Genomic DNA, 22,645 nt, shown 5'->3' with positions numbered 1-22,645 from the left:
TCTGTGTGTCTGTTTTTCTGCAACCACCATGCTTTTTTGATTATTGTTGCTTTGTAATATAATTATAAGTCAGAGAGTATGATACCTCCAGCTTCATTTTTTTCTCCTTTTGCAGTTCCATAAAATCTGACTATTTTTGTTCTATTATTTTTAAAATTAATGCCACTGCAATTTTGGTAAGGATTGCATTAAATTTTTATATTATTTTGGGTAACATGCACATTTTTAACTATGTTGATTCTTCCAATTTGTGAACACAAAATTTTTTCAATTTTTTTGTGTCTTGTTAATAATGCTTTTTAGTTTTCAGTGTATAGGTGCTTCACATTCTTTAAAAGTTTATTCCTATGTATGTTACTCTTTTTTGTTGCAATTGCAAAAATAATTGTGTGTTTTTTCAATTTTTTTCTGAAATTTCATTGTTAGTACATAGGAATGCAATAAATTTTTGTACATTGATTTTGTATCCTGCAACTTTATCCTATTTGTCTATTATTTTGAACAGTTTTTTTGTGGACTATTTAGGATTTTCTTTATAAAGAGTAATGTAATCTGCAAAAAGCAATATTCTTTACTTTTAGACAATGAAGTAAAAAACATGCACTTGAGAAAAGAAAGCTTTTTCAATAAATGGTGCTCAACAAATTGGAAAGCCACAGGCAAAAAAATGAAACTAGGCTACTGTTTGTCCCCATGTACAAAAATACCTGAAAATGGATCAAAGACCTAAATATAAGACCTGAAACAATAAATTACATAGAAGAAAACATAGGTACAAAATTTATCAGTCTTAGTCTTATGAATCTGACTCCAAAAGCAAGGAAGTAAAGGCAAAAATAAATGAATGGGACTTTATCAAACTAAAAAGCTTCTGCACAGAAAAATAAACAATCAACAAAATAAAAAGGCAACAGACTGAATGGGAGAAGATATTTGCAAACAGCAGCTCCCACAAGGGGTTAATACCCAAAATACCGTATATTAAGAACTCATACAACTCAACACCAAACAATTCAATTAATAAATGGGCAGAGGACATGAACAGACATTTATCCCAAGAAGACAAAAAAATGGCAGATATATGAAAAGATGCTCAGCTTCACTAGCAATTAGGGAAATGCAGACCAAAATGACAATGAGATACCACCTCACACTTGTTAGAATGGCTATTAACAATTGTTGGAGAGAGAGGTCGTGGAGAAAAAAACTCTCATTCACCGCAGGTGGGAATGTAAACTGGTGCAGCCACTAAGGAAAGCATTATGGAGGATACTAAAAAAATTAAGAATAGAGTTACCATATGACCCAGTGACCCCCTTTTGGGGCATCCACCTGAAAAAACGGAAAACAATGATTCACAAAGTTATATGCACTCTTATATTCAGTGCAGCATTATTCACAGTGGCCAAGACATGGAAACAAAGGAAGTGTATTTAAATAGATGATTGGATAAAGAAGATGTGGTACATATATACAATGGAATACAACTTAGCCATAAGAAAAGATGCAATACTGCCATTTGGGACAATGTGGATGGATCTTGAGAGTATCATGCTGAGTGAAATAAGTCAGATGGAAAAGGACAAGAGCCATGTGATTTCATGCATATGTGGGATATAAAACAGAAAGCAACCAACAAGCAAACTCATAGATATCAATATCACCATGGTGATGGTCTGAGGGGAAAGAGGCAGAGGGAGGTAAAAAGGGTAAAGGGAGTCAAATACATGGTGACAGAAGAATACTAGACTTTGGGTGGTGAGCACAAAATGTAATTTAATTTGCAGATGATGTATTATATAGTTGAAGTAAGAACCTTAGATAATTTTACTAATCACTTTTGCCCAATGGATTTAATTTAAAAATGATATATTTGGTTACAGAGGTTTCTTCTTCAAATATTTCCAAGAAATTGCAAAGGCCCCTATTCTTTTTTTTTTTCATGAATTTTAAAAATTGACTTCCGAGAGAGGAAGGGAAAGAGGGATAGAAATATCAATGATGATAGAGAATCATTGATTGGCTACCTGCTACATACCCCCTACTGGGGATTGAGCCCCAAATTGGAGCAGGAACTCCTGGTTCATAGGTTGACGCTCAACCACTGAGCCACACAGCTGCACAGGCCTCTATTCTTAACAGTTTCTTTTTTTAATTTGATCACTAATTAAATTATATAAGGAAAGTTTCTATCATGCCATAAATTATGTTAATTTTTGAATATTTTTTTTATTTTTTATTATAAGCACATTATGAGAAGGGGGAAAATAAAAAAAAAAGATCTTTTGAAAGCAATCATACCTCAATGATTTAAATCAACTCAAGGGGCTTATGATTTTGGCAGATACTAAAAAAATTAAATTGTTTCTCCAAAGCTAAGTTGATTACTAGTTAGTACCTACCTGTGTTCTTTTAAGATTTTGTAAATTGCATGTGATTGGAGCTCAGTTGAAAGCTAGATTGCTGATTGCCTTTATCCACAGGAAACACTATTCAAAGAAAGGTGAAAAAAAAACAACTAAATCCTTTTACATAAATGGTGAAAAAACACAAAAAGGAAAGAGAGTGATCTAATCAACATTGCATAAAACAGACAAAAAGAATCAACAAATATATAATATCTCTTAAAAGGGTAAACGAGTTTGCTCTTGTAGTAGGCATTTGTCTACTGATGTATGCTGGTTGGATGTGTTTCACAACATAACCAAGTGTGGCACTGAACTTGAACTCAATTAGCAAGATTGACAGGTGGTTTCTGCCTGGATTCCACATAGTGCTAATACTTCATGGGATTTCCATGCGTTAGACAGGTTTAGAAACATACTTTTCATCAGTTAATGCAAGATTGCTCTGGTATATTTATTGTCAGTTTTATTTAGAAACTGACAATAAATAAAAGCAGAATGTAGAACCAATCTGCATTGAAGGCCAAAGTGTTTTCAAATATTGGCCAGCACACTTCTTCAATCATTTCTAAATAGCTGGGATACTTAATCACTAGTTACAATATTGTTGAGTGAAGCAAAAATGATAGAAAATAAGATATTTTTATGTAATATTGTCTTGTAGTTGTGGTCATTTAGCAAGAAATTATTTTTATTAATAGGAATAGTAGAAAAACTTCTTCTCTGTAAAGTGAGATATATTTCTCCAAATTCACTAAATCTCCTTTTTTAAAATCTTCACTATTACTTTTTAAAATTTTGAAAACATGCCCCAACTGCAAATTTCAGATTTTTTTACATTTTTGCCTTTAAATTGGTTTTTCAATACTTTCAGCTCAAACCATAAACCACTTAGTTCTATAGCACATAAATGAATAGTTAATTCTAGGACTATTTCATGGAGACCTTAATTTCCAGCCATGGAGAAGTCTGTGCTGATTTTTATTCACTGAAAACAGTTATTTTTGAGCAGTGTCTCATCCATTTTTTAACTCTTTATTGTTGAGAGTGTTACAGATACTTCTTGTTTTCCCCCTATTACCTCCCTCAACCTGGTTCCCGCTCCACCCATGGCCTTCATCACCCTATTGTTTGTGTCCATAGGTAATGCATGAGATTCATCAGTCTGTTCCATGTTTCCATGCCTCTATTTTATTCATCAGTTTATTTGGTTCAGTAGATTCCTTGTTCATTTATTTTGATTTTTAGATTCAATTATCGATAGATATGTATTTATAGCCATTTTATTGTTCATATTTTTAAATCTTTCTTCTTCTTCTTCTTCTTCTTCTTCTTCTTCTTCTTCTTCTTCTTCTTCTTCTTCTTCTTCTTCTTCAAGAAAACCCTTTAACATTTCATATAATACTGGTTTGGTGGTGATGGACTCCTTTAACATTTTCTTGTTAGTGAAGCTCTTTAATGTCCTGCAATTCTAAATGATAGCTTTGCTGGGTAGCATAATTTTGATTGTAGGGCCTTGCTTTCCATTACTTTGAATATTTCTTGTCACTCCCTTCTGGCCTGTAAAGTTTCTGTTGAGAAATCAGCTGACAGTCATATGGGCGCTCCCTTGTAGGGAACTTGCTGCTTTTCTCTTGTTGCTTTTAAGTTTCTCTCTTTGTCTTTAACCTTTGTCATTTTAATTATGATGTGTCTTGGTGTGTGTCTCTTTGGTTTCATCTTGTTTGGGACTCTTTATGTTTCCTGAACTTAAATGTCTATTCCTTCCACCAGGTAAAGAAAGTTTTCTGTCATTTTTTCCAATAAGTTTTCAATTTCTTGCTCCCTCTCTTCTTTTTCCTGTACCCCTTTGATGCAAATGTTGGCACACTTAAGATTGTCCCAGAGGCACCTTACACTATTTTTTTTATTCTTTTTTTCTTTATGCTCTTCTGATTGGATGTTTTTTGCTTCTTCATATGCCAAATTACTGATTTGATTCTCAGTGTCCTCTATCCTATTGTTGATTCCCTGTAAATTATTCTTCATTTCAGTTAGTGTATCATTGATTATTAACTGGTCCTTTTTTTATGTCTTTGATGTTCTCACTAAGTTCCTTGAAGTTCTTGTTAAGTTCCTTGAGCATCCTTATAACCATTGTGTTGAACTCTGTATCTGGTAGTTTGCTTGCTTCTATTTCATTCAGTTCCTTTTCTGGAGATTTCTTCTGTTCTTTCATTTGCAACATGTTTAATTGTTTCTGCATTTTGGATGCTTCACTATGTTTATTTATATTATTAGGTAGAGCTGCTATGTCTCTGGAATTGGTAAAGCGGCATTGTGTAGTAGGTGTCCTATAGGGTCCAGTGGCTCAGCCTCCCCAGTCACCTGAGCTGGGCACTCTAGGTGTCCCCTTGTAAGGGCTGTGTGCACTGTCTGTTGTAGTTGAACCTTGACTGATGTTGGTGTCACTGGGATGGATTGGCCCCTAGGCCAATGTAGTTGCAGACAAGCAGCGACTACAGTGGAAGAGTCGCTGTGCAGGAGCACCACTATGGAGCAGGACTTGCTTCAATGGGGCTTTGGTGCTCACCAAGTCTCCCCCTTGAGTGTGTCACTTGTGGATTTGGTAGGGTTGTCATTTGGCATGGTCTGAAGCTGACCGCCAGGGTGGTGCAAAGTCATCTACTGCCTGTGTCCCACTAGTGACCACCCATATGGCTGCTACTTCTGTTGGGCCTGTAAGTGTCGAGCAGAGGCCAAGCTGTGAACCAAGGTAGGTTGCTGCTAGTGCTGGGCCTGGAGCAATTTATCAAGAGGAATGGGACAGGCTGAGGCCAGCTGCTGTTTGTTTGAGAGATTTTATGGAAGTCTGAGGCTTGAGTCAGGACAGCCATTCATATGGAAAAGTGACTGTAAGCAGCTTGGGTGGGGCTGAAAATTGGGTGGGGCGGGGTCTCAGGGACTCACCAGGAAGGGGAGAATAGTGTGGGCCAGGCTGATGGAGACTCAGATATGGTGACTGCTGTTCATCACTGTGGTGGGGGAGGCCTCAGCAAAGGAACAATGATCTCTGCCAGCACTTTCATTGGGGAGAAAGCTGCCCCCTAGTTCTTGCTCTGATGCCAGACAATTTTGTTCCTTCCCATATGCCCCTAGATCCTTTCAAGTTGCTGCCCCAGCACTGACACTCAGAGAGAGTGAGTCCAAGTAAGTCCCTGCACCAGCCCTTTAGGAGGAGCTGACTGGGACTCTAGCAGCCTTCGTCTTTCTCAGCCACAGTCTCTGCTGGTTTTTATCACCCAAAGTTACAGGGACTTCTCTTCCAGGCACTGGAACCCTGAGCTGAGGGGTCTGGTCGGGACCCTTGTTCCTCATGGGGGGCCTCTGCAGCCAAGATATTTCTCCCAATTAAAGAAAAAAGCCACACATGGGTTTTTAATTAGCCTGTTCCATGCCTATGGCCTCCTAACAGTCTCAATGTGGCTTCTTCTTTAATTCTCTAGTTATACATCTTCCATTCAGCCAGATTTCTGAATGATGGCTGTCCTATGGTTTAATTGTAAATTTGATTGGGTTGTAGGAAGAGGCAAAGAACTACTTTGTTTACCTATGCCACTTTCTTGATCCTCTGCTATATGATCACTCTCATCCATTTTTTGACTATTTCAAAATATCACTTATTCTAAGTGAGGAGCCCACTTCCAAGAGTGATTGGGGTGAACTAAGTTTCTTTCTGCCTGTCAGCTTCTGTTACCCTTAAGTCATTGAATCCCATGTGCTCCCTTTCCCATGTATCCACAAAGATAAATGACAGAACTCAGTTTTCCAGAAAGTGCTGAATGTATTCCATACTTCTCTTTTCATTCCAGTGCATCATTTGAGTGGGAAAATGTCAGCAAGAGAACAAGAGCTAAATATGATATTAAGCACTTACTTTGAATTCCACTTCAAACTTCCATACTTTCCCCTAATAACTACACAACAATTTTACAAATTATGAAGATTCAAATTCAGATCAATCAACTTAACATATCTCAAGTCACAGATTAAGTAGAAACACTGGAATTTGACTCCAGATCTGACTCCAAAATGCTTAATTTGCTCGAACTATCAGCAAACAACAATATCTACAGGATATTGCTCTCTCATGCCATGGATGGATTCCAAGGTTCATGTGGTACAATTTCATTGCCCAGAGAACACACACACACACACACACACACACACACACACACACACACACTATAGTGAATTTCTGACTTACCCTCTCTCAAAATGTCCATATCCTATCTAATAAAGATGAGATATGCTAATTGACCATCACACCCTCACACAGATGGTGGTTCCCATAGCCAATAAGGAGGGAATATGCTAATTGGCTGTCACACCCTCAAATATGGTGGCACCCACAGCCATCAGATGGCGGTGCCCAGTCCCCTCAGCCTTGCTGGGGCAGCAGGTGTGGCATGGTCGGTCGCCTCCCACTCGTGAGGGCTCCCAGACTGTAAGAAGGGGCAGGTCGGGCTGAGGGATCCCCTGCCCTCCAGTGCATGAATTTTCATGCACCAGACCTCTAGTATATTACATATATCAACAGTTTTTTTAGAATACATATAGTAGACCCTAAGAATTCCTATTCCCTCCTATTTTTAAAATATATTTTTTGATTTCAAAGAGGAAGGGAGAGGGAGAGACAGAAACATTAATTATGAGAGAGAATCATTGATTAGCTGCCTTCTGCATTCATCCCTGGGTATCAAGCCCACAACCCAGGCATGGGCCCTAACTGGGAATCAAACCATGGCCTCCTGGTTCATAGTTCACTGCTCAACCACTAAGCAACACCAGCCAGACACCTCTCATTTTCTTAAGATTTTATGTCACACTCCTATCTAACTTAAAATTGAGAGCAACTTTTTATTGATCTAGAAGCATAGGAAGCCTTATCTCATTTTCTATCCCCCTAAACCCACCATACTGACATCTTGAGAATAACCTATTTCTTGACACAGTTAAAGTCTAAGTGACTCTTATGTATTTATTTTGTCCCCAGAACCCTACCATTGTCATTTATAATATTATTCTCCAGAATGTAAGAATTTGTTTTAAGATGTGAAGGATTAATGTAAGGTAATCTCTTTATTGCCCATTTCTTGTTAATATGAAGAGTGTAATTTTCAGAACCACTGCCAGAATTGCAGCAGAGATAATAGGTATCTGAAACTATGTGTTCCAAATACATTTCTTGCTAGCAACAGTAAGACATTTGTGTAATATTTACATACTATAATTTAAAGTAGTAGTGGAGTTGTACACATCTTGCCAGAGGGTAATTTTGCTCCTATTCCTATTGAAAACGACATTCTATATTTCAAACAATCCATTCATTAAACACTGAGGGTAATGTAGTTATACAAACTATTTGAGAGGGATATGCATATTCAGGTCTCCAGTAGTTTCATAAGCATTCTAAAGAGTTTTCGGCTTGGTAGCAACTTCAATTCAGATTAAATTATTTTCCCTTTGTGCATTCTGCCTTTGTACTTATTTTCCACATTTTTTGTTTTGATATTTAATTGACTATTATCTTGCATTCGTATATGAGGTTTCTCAAGCACAGAACTATGGACATTTTTGGCCACATAATTCTTTGTAGTAGAGGATGTCCTACACATTGTAGAATTAACACCTCAACACCATCCCTGGCCTCTCTCTGCCCACTGAATGACTCCCCCTTTCCCAGTTGTGATGACTGAAAATTTCTCCAGATACTATTGCCAAATGTCCCCTTTGGGCAACATTGCTGTTGGTTGAGAACCACTGATCTACAAGGTTTTGCTTCTGAGTCTCATGTACAAATAAGACTATATCCTCTTTGAGATCACAACTAGTATTGCATAAAAATATTTATCTTTCCTGTGTGTGTTAGAGGTTCCCAAGGCCTCTCTCAGATTCAATGATTCACTGAAACTCACAAAACTCAGCATATGCACGGCTGTGATTCATTGCAGTGAAAGGATGCAAAGCAAAAATCAGCAAAGGGACAAGGCACATAGGCAAAGTTTAGAGGACACCAGGTGCAAGCTTCCAAGAATCCTGCCCCATTGGAGCCCAACAGATGTAGGTAAATCCTTCAGCAATGAGTTGTAACAACAGGAGTGAAATTTAGTTCATCAGAGAAGCTCATTAGAAAATTAATGCTCATGTCCTAGCACATAAAAAAAAAATCCCAGACTCTGAGAAGGCACATAGGTGTTTAGTCAAATTCACATTGTTAGTACAATTTATGTAACTATGAGCCACACTTTTCAGTTATCATGAGAACTGTCAAGAAATCCAAGTTCTCCAACACCATCCATGGGGTCAACCTTGCAAGCAGGTGAATGGTGGTCCTAGGATTCCTCTTCTTGCATGTTTCCCTACACACGGTTTTCCTAAAGTATCAGATACAATTAAGTCATCCGAAGACTTAAAGAATAATAAGCAAGTGGACAAAGTAATCAATCTATCATGTTCTCTGTAAGAATCCATTAAACAGTCTACTTAGAATTTCTTAGCCCAAAATAAAAGAAAATGTTCCAAGAAATGAAGTATTATCACACATTTTAGAATTAAAATTTAGAAGATACTAGTTAATTAAATTGTGCCAACATTGAAATACATTTCCATAAAATCTTCAAATAACTCACTAGGCCATGAAGGAGTCCATTTTCAGTGAAATGGCATATGATAATGTTCTGGTCATATAATTTCAAAATGCAACCACTAAGGAATTTACATGGACTCTAAAAGCATATGAATCACCCTTCTGCCAAGAAGACCAAGTCGTTTTTAAAGGTAAAACCAGTCATTGGTTACATTCTATTTTTGAAATAACTGAGTGTCTAGTGTTCCTCAGTCCAAAAACTCCTCCCTCCATTGTGTGACGCTCCTTTATAACACTTGTCCTAAGAGTTCATTTAGGTTGTATTTTTGGACTATTGTCTGGTCCTCACCCCTCCTCCATCCTGAATGTAAGCTTTAGTAAGAACAGTATCCTTGTTCTTTTCCCCTCTAACATTGGTCTTGCCAGCACCTTGCACAGTATGTGGCAAATAATACTTAACAAGTATTTATGGAAATAAACTTTAAAAATAAAGACTTAAAGGGATCACAGTCCACAGTCCATGGGCTCTCAGAGTATTTTAGGTCCTTAATTGAAAGGTAAATGAAATATTTTTTAAAAAGGTATAATAAAGACAAAACAATGAATTATAAGATTTGTTTTCTTGATTCTAAGATATGCTAAGAATGGGTTTCATGTGAACCTTAATGCCATTCAGAAGATTTTAATCAGGGCTCAACAAGGCCTTAGGCTGCCAGAATACTATACCAGATACCGCTGATGTAAACAGGCACAGACATTTTCCTTAGTATGCCCTGCAAGTATCATCTTCTTTGTTTGTAATGTTTAAGTACAGGTTTGGAAAGCATTCCTGAACTGGAATATTTAGCTTTTAAATGTTACCCTCACACCATTTAATGTATCATTATTCCTGGTTAGACAGATAAGATGCATTGATTCCATGCCCTTGACCATGAGTTTGTGTATTAATTCTTCTCTGTTTCTCTCTCTCTCTCTCTCTCTCTCTCTCTCTCTCTCTCTCTCTCTCTCTCTCTCTCTCTCTCTCTTTTCTCTCTCTCTTTCTCTCCCTCTCTCTCTTTCAGTATGTGTGTGTGTTAAGCCAGCTATTTTTGTTTCTTTGTGAAAAATTGTACCTTGAGGGAACTATTCTGTCCCCGTTATTTTCCAAAAGCTGAAAAGAAATCAGCAAACATTAATGTCTGTAAGGATACCTTGACCAAAATCACAAAATTAACATAGTAAATATGAAAGTGTTTCAGGAAGTAAGGACTAGTTAGATGTGCCAATAAAAAACAACCTAATAGCCTGGTTGGTGTGGCTCCATGGTTGAGCATGGACCTAGGAACCAAGAGATTGCTGGTGTGATTTCTGGAGAGGGCACATGCCTGGGTTGTGGATCCCCAGTAGGGGCCTTGCAGGAGGCAGCAGATAGATAATTCCCTCTCATCACTGATGTTGCTATCTCTCTCTCCCTCTCCCTTCCTCTTTGAAATAAGTAAAAATATACTGTATAGAAACAAACAAACAAAACAACCTTATAATTCTCAGACCAACGTTTCCCCATTTACAATGGTGCTTTAGTAACTACACAAATAACTTTTTATTTAAGAAACATAAATAAAATGTAATGATTTGATGACAATAATGATTATAATTTGCAGAAACTTATTTTCAAAACTAAGAAGTCATACATTTTAAAGTAGTTGGTTTTAAATAAACTATTTCCTGGATGCTAAATTATAGTAGAAGTTCACGCCATTAACACTAAGGAGCATATTAGAAGAATCCAAAACTCCAGCTATTCTTTGGCCTGCTTACAAGAAGATAATTTATATTTGAAATATTTTAATATTATAGCTTCTCTGGTTCCTTTTGTAAAATCCAGAGCTCCACTTACTCATTTTAATGGCTATTCTTTCTTGGAAGCTCTTCAAATTGGCTCTATACATTCTTCTTAGATATACACAGAATATTTAATCAGCCAGGCACTTCTTTCCAAGTATTTTTGCTTATTATTCAATTTTATTGTACCTTTAAGCAAAGGTCAGAAAGGTCAATGAAATTGACACAATAAATGTGTGGTAGCAAAGTTTGAAGTTTAAAAACCTAGGTGTTTGTTTTGTTTTGGTTTTTCTTCAGTAAATGATTACTACCAAGCCTGTACTGTACAGATAAAATCACGGTCTCTGGAGTAACACAGATCTGAGTTTGAACCTAGTTTTACCACTACCTAGATTAGTGACTTTGAACATCTATTTATTAAAAATAGGTCTTTATTGTTGAAAGTATTACAGATGTCCTCTTTTACCCCCCCATTGACCCTGTCCATGTTGCACCCACACCCTCCCCATGCCTTCAGGGCACGACTGTCTGTGTCCATGGGTTATTATATATGAATACATGTTCTTTGGTTAATCCCCATCTATTTTTAACTTCTCTGATCTCAGTTTACTCATATACTAAAGAAAGCTGTGTGTGTGTGTGTCTGTATGTGTGTGTGTGTGTGTGTGTGTGTGTGTGTGTGTGTGTGTTGGATGGAAGGGGTGTCAGTGCTCCCTAATATGCAAATAGACCAAACGAGGAAAAACCAAACAACTGAACAACCAGTTGCTGTGATGTGCGCTGACCACCAGAGGGCGCATGTGGAACATGGCAGGCATTGGCAGCAGGCAGCAGAGTGCAGAACATGGCGGGCATCAGCCACAGCAGGATGGTGGAGCAGGTGAGCAGGGGCGCCAGACCAAGGCAGGTCACAGGTGGCTGTCATCAGGATGAGCCTCTGGTGGTTACTGAAAAATCTTTGCTCCCAAGCACTGCGGTCTCGCCCTGCGCTCGCACCTGCTGCCGGCACTGGCCCCACTTGTACCTATTGCAGGTGATGGAGCCGCTGCTCGCACCCGATGTGGGTGACAGCCCTGTTTGCACCTGCTGCTGGTGCCGGAGCCACTGCTAACACCCACTGCTGGTGCTGGCCCCACTTGCACCCACAGCTGACAGCTCACACCTGCTGCTGTCGCCCGGTGCTGGCCCTGATCTCTCAGCGCCGTCAGTGAGTGTGAGTGGTGGCTACCAGCCCCAATCACCCCTGAGGGCTTCTCAACCTCCCCCTCTCCGGAGGGGTGGGCTGCAGGCAGAGAGGGGACCGGGGGCCGTGGTGGGAGTGGCCAGGCAGGGGCGCAGAGGATGGGATGACACCCACCCCCTGTGCCTAGTGTGGCCTTGCGGCCCACAGTTCCTTTCAAGGTGCAAGAATTTCTTCACTGGGCCCCTAGTTAGTAATAAATATTAATATCATTACCTTATTATCAAAGTTACTACTACCCAGATAAATGCAATGTGCCATCTCTTTCTTTGCTCTCTCTTTCCTTTCTTTTTTCTTCCCTTCCTTCCCTCCTTCCTCTTTTTTTTTCTGTCTTTATTTTAGGATAATTGAAAATATGGTTGGATAAATTAATTCCTCAACCACTTTCTCTCAAGATAATTGATTATATCTCTTTTTACAGTTTATATATTTTAACTTTAAAAAACTACTTTATTCTATTGGTAATTTGAAAGCAATAGCTCATGTTTTTAATGCAACATTCTTAGCTTATCCACAAGATAAATAAAAGTTTAAGATAAGGTAAATAACTAATCACCACCACAATAGTTAGTCCTCTTTAATCAAGCTAGTCGACTAGCTAAAGAATACAGTCTCCTCAATGAATACAGATCAATTAGGCAAACATTTGGCAATGAGTGTTTACAATTCCACTGTGATGAATTAAGTAAATTATAAAGAATTAACTTCACTGTATTATTCATACTGGAGATTTTTTTTCTAATTTTAGCTTTTCTTATTTTAACTTCAATTTTAAAAAATCAATAATTTTGGAGATAATTCAAACAATATTTGCTATGAATTACCATCATTTTATGCTACTTTAAATCAATATAAACATTGTTGGTACTTAATGCAAATAGAATGCTATTTTATTTAGAGTAAAGAAAACTGGTAAAAAATACTGTCACAGTCTTGTATTTGTTGCATATCCAATCATATCTAAATTTTTATTAATTTACATAACAAAAGATTGAGAATACTTAAAATTTAAAATGTTTTCCCAAGTCAATCATCATTACCAGGAATAAAAATTTAGTAATTTCACAATTTTATTTATGGTTATATCTAGTTTATACTTGCTTAAAAATATCAGGTCTACATTCAATGGCAACAGTGATGAAAATTTGATGTCTTTATAATAAACAAGAGGGTTAAAAGGACATTAAAGAGAAATAGCAAGAGAGTTAATAACACTTAGGGACATACAGTCTCTATTAAATACTACACTAAGTATTTTTGAACTTTTTGAATATTAATAATTTCAAAATATTTTTAAATTACATAGGTGGGCTTGAAAGTATCATTCAGAAATAGTAAGGAGCATTCCATAAATAAGCACACTAGCTCATTTATTCTTTACAATCTTGCCAGATAATAATTATTATCCCTAATATGCTAAAGAATTAAAACTGAGCCTCAAGGTGCTTAAAAATTTCCCTGATACATTCAACTACTTGGTAGGAGTGCCAGAATTCATAATTAGGCTTGTGCAATTCTAAGTCCATGATTGTTCCACTATATCTTGCTGTTGTTCAAACAGGTGTGCTTTGAAATTTGCTTATAAACTATGCACAAACAGATGGGACCTGTGAGCATATAACTGACAATAATATTCAGATATTTTCAAATACTAAAAGGTATCTAGCACAAAGAAAGAGCTTAGAAATTTGAAACATAATATTTTGTACCTAGTAAGGACCTTATAAAACAGTCTAGTTCATCACTCTATGTTAGAAAAATTTAGCCAATTTGCTATCGAGAAAATTTCAAAGTCAAGAATTGACAGGTCTCTTAAATTCCTGTCTAGAGCTTTCCATATTATATCAAGGAGGCAGAATTAGTTATGTTTACAGTGTTTTCTTTCCCAATCTAGAAGGCAAAAGATGCTAACTCTCCATAATCAACATAAAGAAAATATTCAGAACTAATGAATATTTTTATCACCTCCCATTATATTAGCAAAAGCTTTTTTATTGAATTTATTGGGTTCCATTGGTTAATGAAATTTTATAGGGAGCTTTTAAAAGGTGGTAATAGCTGTCAGAGGGGAGAGGGGTTGGGGATCTGGGTGAAATAGGTGAAGGGATTAAGCAAAAAACAAAAACAAAAACCTCATAGACACAGACAGCAGTATGGAGATTACAAGAGGGAAAGGGGGTGAGGGCAGATGAAGGAATGTAAAGCAGGGATAAAGAGTGACCAAAGGAGCTATATACTGAAAAAGTGATTACATCCTATATAATAAGGAGGTGATATGCAAATTGACCATCACTCCAACACACAAGGTGGCCGCCCCCATGTGGACACAAGATGGCTAGCAGGGGAGGGCAGTTGTGGGCAATAAGGCCAGCCGGGGAGGGCAGTTAGGGGGGACCAGGCCTGCAGGGGATGACAGTTGGCGGGGAACAGGCCTGAAGGGGAGGGCAGTTGTGGGGGAACAGGCCTGCAGGGGATGGCAGTTAGGGGCAATCGGGCCGGCAGGGAAGCAGTTAGGCGTAGATCAGGATGGCAGGGGAGTGGTTAGGGGGTGATCAGGCTGGCAGGCAGAAGCAGTTAGGGGCAATCAGGCAGGCAGGCAGGCAAGAAGTTTTGAGCCAGCAGTCCTCAATTCTGAGAGGGATGTCCGACTGCCCACCAGGATCAGGCCTAAATGGGCAGTAGGACATCCCTCAAGGGGTTCCAGACTGGAGAGGGTGCAGGCGGGGCTGAGGGACACCCCCCTCCCCGTGCACAAATTTCCTGCACTGGGCCTCTAGTTTAGTCATAAAACTTTGTGCATATATTTTATGAAGGATAACATGTTCTTAGTACAATTAAGAAAATTTTACATAGTACCAATAAGTCTCATGGTCTTCTTTCAAAGCCTATCTTACCTAATAAAACAGTAATATGCAAATTGACCGCACCTTCGCTACACCCAAGCCACACCCACCAGCCAAAGCCACACCCGCCAGCAAATCAGGACGAGTATGCAAATTACCCAACAAAGATGGCGGTTAATTTGCATACACTGAGGGAGGGAGGAGTGAAGACTGAAGACAACTTAGAAGAGGGAGGAAAAGCAGAAAGCAAGGTGGTTGCCAGAGAGAAAGCCCGGGCGGGGTGGAGCGGGGTGGGGCGGGGTGGGGTGGGGCTGGGCGGGGCGGGCAGCAGCAGCGCGCGGGTGCAGGCGCGGTGGCCACAATGGCGGCGGCAGTGGCAGCATATGCAGCCGCAGCGGCCGCTTGCAGGATTCTTCCTGCAAATGGGCTACTAGTAATTAATAAAAGGCCTAGAAAAGGCTTGTTTCATTATAAAACAATTATTTAAAATATTTTATCTGGAGAAATGGAAATTAAAGAAGATTTCTAGTACTTTTAGTTTGCTTTGCAGATACATCTGTATTACTAAGACTATGTATAAGCACTAGCAATTGTTGCAGAAGTTGTATAAAATTAATTCTCCTTTAAAAACCTTGAAGAATAATACAATCTTTCCTTTGTGTCATACAAATCTTTCTTGCTTTACAGTCTTTACCAGGTATACAAATCCCTCAAGGAATACATTGAACTGCCTGATTCTATTACATTCTTTGATGTCTTCTCTGCTCCAAACAAAATGTTGCTGATGCATCTTTAGGATTTGTAAACAATAAAAATGTTATAGCCAACTGACAGAAAAGCATTGGTATCCTGCTGTTTTTTCGGCAGTCATGAGGGATTTACATTTCATCCAAACTTTCTCATCTATCATCCCTTGTAATCAATGACATACATGGTTGAAAAATATGAGGGGTAGTGCATAGTCTGATATGTAAAATAGGTGTATACCAGTAATTCATATAGAAGTAAACCCAGTATTTGGGTTCAAATAAATTAGCAACAGAGACATAGGGAAACACAAAAGGATCTTTAAAAATCCATCCCATAAATACACTCATAATGTTATTTCAAAGGTTAGTTTTGAATCTAGCAGCCATATACTGACTGCCTAATATTTATCACATAGTAGTGATATACTTAAGTGAAGAGTTATCCACATTATATCCCATTTATGTATGTTAAATATATGGAATTCATATTATTTAGATACAGTGAGTATTAGGGGATATTGGTTGGTATTGATTAATAAAAGGGAGGCATGAATTAAAATGGCATTTGAATTATATTTTCACCCCAACTATTTATTTGATCTTAACAAGTCACATAATTTCTCTCTTCATTTTTTTAATACAACTTAAGAACATTTGTCTTCCTTGCCACTGTACTATTTTAAGGATGATATAGATGTAAAAGCTCTCTGAATAGCAAGAAGCAATATACTGATACACTTCATACTAAGAAATGGCTAAAATGGTCTCCCTTGATAGATTGTCCCTGAGCAGAAAAGGTGACCTCAGCACTAGGGTACTGGCTCATTTCCCTAATCTGCTCTGTATTTGAAGTTTATTACCCAGAACTTTACTGTCAAATAAAGTGGCAGACTGAGTAATATACTAGGGGTTTTGGACAAGACTGGTCATGTCCAAATATATTCTATATTCTTTAATATAGAATCTTGATTATATTCTTTAGACTAAAAACACCAGAAAATTGCTTTTAAGCGTTTTAAATTAAATTTATTGGGGTGGCATTAAATAATAAAAGTATAAAAGTTTCAAATGTGTTTTTGTTTACTATCCTTGCATCACCATATATTTGACACCCTTTCCCCTTTACTACCTCCCCCTTCCCCATCCCCCTTTCTCTCTGACAACCACCATATTGTTTTGTCTATGTCCATGTAATTTTGTTTGTTTGTCTTGTTTGTTCATTTGTTGCTTTCAGTTTTATAACTCACATATGAGTAAAATCATACTGTTCTTGATATTTTCTGTCTTACATATTTCACTTGGCATGATATTCTTAAGATCCCCACCCATGTTGTTGCAAAGGGCAATGATCCTATATAATAAAAGAGAACCATGTAAATTGGCCATACTTATGCTATGCTCACCAGCCAATCAGGAGTGAGTATGCAAATTAACCCGACACAGATGGCAGGTTGATTTGCATACACAGGTGCTGGGCGGAGAGCAGAGTGGGAGAGCCAGCGGAGAGTGGAGTAGCTTGGGGAACTTGGCTCCCCAAGCTGCCAGACGGAGAGCAGAGATGGAGAGCTGGCGGCTTGGAGGACTTGGCAGAGCAGGAGGCCCTGGGATGGAGACAGAGCAGGAAGGGAGTACAGGGAGCATCAGGAATTCTGGGAATAGTAGTTCTGGTGGCAGCCCCAGGACCACAAGTGGAAGCCCAGAGCACAGGGAGCACCAGGAATGCTGGGAATCGTCGTTCTGGTGGCAGAGGGATCTCCTAGACACTAGAGCAAAGTGAGCCTGGAGCAAGTTACTGTTGTGGTGGGGGATGGAGGGAAAGCAAAGGTGAGAGACATAAGTAAAATCAGAGTGTCTAGGAAAAATTAAAGGAAAGATATCCTAAAACGTCCAGGAAATCTCCACCAATGAAGCAAAGAGAAAAAAAAGCCTCTATTATTCTGTGAGCAACAAACCAAACTGGCTCGGGGTCTCAGACAATTCGCTCATATGATTGCAAAGACAGAAACTCCCGGATTGGAGAGGGCTCCCCTGAGGGCTCCCAGATTGGAGAGGGTGCAGGTCGGGCTGAGGGCCCCACCCCCTGTGCATGAATCTTCGTGCACTGGGCCCCTGGTTCTTTATAAAATTCTAGTTTGAGAGTGATATTCTAGTGCAGTGATGGTGAACCTATGACACGTGAGTCAGCATTGACACACGTAGCCATTTCTGATGACACGCGGCCGCTGAGGCGGCCGCATGCTGAGGATGAAACATTTGCTGCTCCTGAGGATGAAACATTTGCGAAGTAATGTTTTTTCCTCAAAGTGACACACTACCCGAGTTATGCTCAGTTTTTTGGCGAAGTTTGACACACCAAGCTCAAAAAGTTGCCCATCATTGTTCTAGTGGATTGAGATAGTGCAATCAACCTTGAGCCAAGGATGCATTATTGTTCTTCTTGGTAGATACTCTTTAGCAAATAATGGATCTACTACTTTTTTTTTTCCATGGCTTGCAATTCATATTAAAAATATACAATATCACATCAAACTAAGTATAATTTGACCCTAGGATACTCAAAATAAAATCACTATCAAGCCTTGGTGGACTAACAGCAATATGTACCATTACTATGATACACATCAAGTTACAGTTGTACTTTTACCAACATGGGTTTAAATTGCACATGTCTGCTTATATGCAGATTGTTTTTCAATAAATACTGCCAGTGCATTTTCTCTTCCTTACGATTTTCTTAATAATATTTTCTTTTCCTTGGCTTACTATATTGTAAAAATATAGCATATAATACATATAATGCCAAAATATGGGCAAACCAACTGTTTATGGCGTCAGTAAAGCTTCTAGTCAACCATATTTGTGACTGCACAAGTTAGGTTGGAACCCCTGACCTCCTCTGTTTTTCAAGGATCAACTGCATTTCAATTAAAGATATTTTTATTTTAATTTTGCTTGATAATGCAGAAATACATTTTCACTAGAAAGAAAATTTAATCAAGAAATTTTGACACTGATATTTATAATTTATTATTAGTGTATCATTTTTTTTAAAAATTATACTTTAGCAGATTTTATTAATTTACATTCCAATGCCAAGATAGCATGACATATGTCTATTTCAGTTCTTTTCAAAATACTTTATATAATCATTTATACTGTACTGTTGTTTATACAATTAAAGGAAAATATTACCCAGCCAATTCACATATATATGTTCTTCCAAGATTGAGACTAAAATCTGAGAAATATTTTAAGGAGATTAAGGTAAAATTATTTGGCATGTTTGTTTACCCTTACAGATTTATTTTACATAGAAAGCATTGTCAATGTCAGTTTAATTTTTTTCATGAAGTGCCGAGCTCAGGAAATTATTAATTTGTTTTTTTTCTTAAAAACATATCTTAATATAATATGGATTTGTCTAGAGAGTAAAATTTATTAAATTTACTCTAGCTAAAATACAGCATAAATTTTCTTGAGTTAATATGCTCCATTATTTAAATGCTTAATGCTTCAACTCCAGTCAGATCCATTATATAGTCATGCCTCAGTGCAAAGGATAATAATTGAAGAATAAAATTACTTAAAGACATGTTTTAGAAAAAGAAGAATGAATATAAAAAGCAGGAAAGAGAAAAATATATGGTCTTAGATTATAAATAAGATATATGTTATGTTTACAGGTCTTATTGGCATCTTATGAAACATAAGTATGAAATATGAATCAATCTAAACAGAGCCCCATATATAAAAATCTAACTGGTATTTTCCATTTTAAATGAGTTAAATTAGTTCTATAATCTACTACTTAAGATTAGTAATAATGAACTAAAGATATCTCTTGGGTCATCAGGATAAAGCAGTGCTCTCTTCATTGGGTTATTAAGAATATTATTATAAATGTGGAAAAGTATTTACTTACTACAGAGCATAGAGCATAGTGGGTTTTAAATAAATGTTACTGGCTTTCTTCCTATTATGTAAACTCCATGAGTGAAAGAACCAATCTATTTTATTAGTACTTATTCCTTCCATAGTGTCAGGTACAGAATAAGAAACCAGCCACAGGGATTTTCTGAATACGTAAATTCAGAGAAAGTTCCTGATTGCAGGGCTAGCACTCCATGTTTGTTTGGCTCTTTGCTCCTGTTAGATTTTTTTTGCCTTAAGGTGAGAACAAGCCACACATGGACATTGTTTCTAAAAAAACAAACAAACAAACAAAAAAAACTAAACAAAAAACACACAGCCTAATGGGCAAGATGGGTTCACACAGATCAATTCAATGGGTTTGGTGAAATAGTCGATGGCTTATATAGAGATATAGAGATACAGTGCCACCCATCTGACAAACCCATGATTCCTTAAACAAACCCATCACTTCTTTTGTGCGTAGAACTTTTTGTATTCTGTCTTTCAAAGTCCTGGCTTTGCCTTGGGTCAGTGCCAATGACTTCACAGTCAGTTCTCCTCTGTAGATGTAAGTCAATATCCAGCAGTTTAACTAATGGTCTCTTTGTTATCTGCACTGCAACATTGTATGTTAATAAAAATAAAATTCATAAATAGGAAATGCGTTTACTATTTGAACTTTGTTTTATTTTGTTTGATGATAGAGAAGGCTTTGGTAAGTTTGAGTTTTATTAAGCAACTCTCATTTAATAGAATTACCATAACTTTCAATACATGTGATAATAAATGTCTTTTAGATGGAAGAAAAAATACATAAGGAATATAAAACACAAAATTGAATGCTGTCCTAGGCAGGGATTATTTCAGTTGTAGCTGAGATAGTTTTGTCATATTATCTGGGGGGCAATTTGAAATGGTCTCTATTAGAAATGTATACATACTAGAATATATATATATATATATATATATATATATATATATATATATATGTCAATAATTGAGATGTGTATAGTTACTGTTGCTTTTCTCTGTCTAGTATCCCTTCTTTTATTTTTTAATTGATGTTTCCTTGGAACCACTTCCTTTGTTGCCCTTATAGTTGTCCAAGTGCCATGCCAACCACTGATGACAACAATGGGACCTATGTAGGACCAATTACCTAGATTATTCCCTCAAGGCTTTTTGTCTACAGAAGAAGCCAGACCCAGGAGGCAAGGATAAAAGAATGAATCCAGCACAACAAAGGTAACTTGGAAGGACAAAAAAAAAATCTAAGCTTTAAACTTTTGGCTTGAGTTTTGAACTCTTTTTAATAAAGTAATGTATTTTTATATAATTTTTAATCTGACAAATATTAGACTATATTCCTTCAGCCTTCTCTTCAGCAGAGACTTTCCCAGTTATATTATTTCTCTGCGTGATTTATAATAGCCATGTCAAAAGAGGAATCTGTTTGAGTCACTGGATGTCACTAAGCCTCAGTAAGTCCTCATTACACTTTTTAATCCTTAAGCTTATTTGAGCTGGTTTTCTTTCTCTTACAACTAAATAAACCATAACAAATCCTAGGTGAGTAGAATATTGATGAGAACATTTCTGAAACATGAATGTTTTTGATATAAATAAAATTATTTGAAAACTTTAAATTATAAATTATATACCATGTAGTCCATTACATGTAATAAATAGTTCATCAAATTAAAATTTCTGCATGTATAAATATACAAAATCACTCAGTTTTCAGTATCTTCAAATATTAATGTAAACCTTTCTTTTATACTTAAATTGTGGGTGCTTTTCTCCTTTATCTAAAGGAAGGAGAACCAGATCAATGAGAATACTTAATTGATTTAGACCATAGAGAAGCTTACATGATAGCATTACAAGTAAAAATTCAAATACAAATCTGAGCTTTAAACTTCTGGCTTGAGTTTTGAACTCTTTTTACTAAAGTAATGCATTTTTATAAAATTTTTAAATATGATAATATTAGACTATATTCTTTCAGCCTTCTATTTAGCGGAGGCTTTCCTAGTTATACTATTTCTATGCATGATTTTATCCTTCCAAGTTTCTGTCATTGTGCTGGATTTTTCCTCTTACCCTTGTCTCCTAGGTCTGGTTTCTTCTGGAGGCATCTCTTTCACTGACTACTATGATCCTTTCACTTCTGTTTCTAACTCTTCTTTTCTTCTCCTTCCATCTATCTTACTTCTTATCAGCACACTTAAAAACAGAAAGAAATATTTTTATATAATATATTAGATTTTAAGAAGGCATTTAAAATATATCACTATAACCATCTTTATAAGCAGACTGTGACATGTGATATTAAAAGAAAATTAAACGATCTAATAAAAGAGAAATATGCAAATTGACCATCACTCCAAGACACGAGACGGCCGCCCCCATGTGGTCAAAGATGGTTGCCACAAGATGGCCTGCAGGGAAGGGCAGTTGTGGGCAGTTGGGGGTGACCAGGCCAGCAAGGGAGGGCATTTAGGGGGAACCCAGGCCTTCAGGGGAGGGTAGTTGGGGGGGACCAGGCCTGCAGGGGAGGGCAGTTGGGTGGGACCAGGCCTGCAGGGAGGGCAGTTGATGGGGACCAGGCCTGCAGGGGAGGACAGCTGTGGGCAATCAGGCCAGCAGGGAGGGCAATTAGGGGTGACTGGACCAGCAGAGGAGGGCAGTTGGTAGAGACCAGGCCAGCAGGGGAGGGCAGTTGCGGGGGGACCAGGCCTGAAGGGGAGGGCAGTTGGAGGTGACCTAGGCCAGCAGAAGAGCGCAGTTGGGGGACCAGGCCTGTAGGTGAAGGCAGTTAAGGGTGACCGGGCCAGCAGGGGAGGGCAGTTGTGGGGCACCAGACTGACAGGGGAGGGCAGTTAGGGTTGACCAGGCCAGCAGGGGAGAGCAGTTAGGTGCTATCAGGCCGGCCGGGGACCAGTTAGGCATCAATCAGGCTGGCAGGGGATTGGTTAGGTGGCGATCAGGCTGGCAGGTAGAATCAGTTAGGGCAGTGATGGGCAACCTTTTGAGCTTGGTGTGTC

The 22,645-nt window shown here is 37.9% G+C and overlaps 1 protein-coding gene across 1 annotated transcript in view; it reads right to left on the bottom strand.

Moving 5' to 3' along the window:
• PCDH15 (protocadherin related 15) overlaps window positions 1-21,792 on the bottom strand; it is a gene marked incomplete at its 3' end in the record, with an annotated part of 650,107 nt that extends 628,315 nt beyond the window's left edge. The window contains exon 1 of the mRNA XM_079793021.1: window positions 21,702-21,792. The remainder of the gene's footprint in view (window positions 1-21,701) is intronic.
• Between the last annotated feature and the right edge of the window lie 853 nt (window positions 21,793-22,645).

This window comes from Cnephaeus nilssonii, assembly GCF_951640355.1.
Source record: "Cnephaeus nilssonii genome assembly, chromosome: 16".
In the NCBI taxonomy this organism is placed as follows: domain Eukaryota; kingdom Metazoa; phylum Chordata; class Mammalia; order Chiroptera; family Vespertilionidae; genus Cnephaeus; species Cnephaeus nilssonii.
Note: the sequence above shows the minus strand (reverse complement) of the source record. Positions and strands in the feature narration are given on the sequence as shown.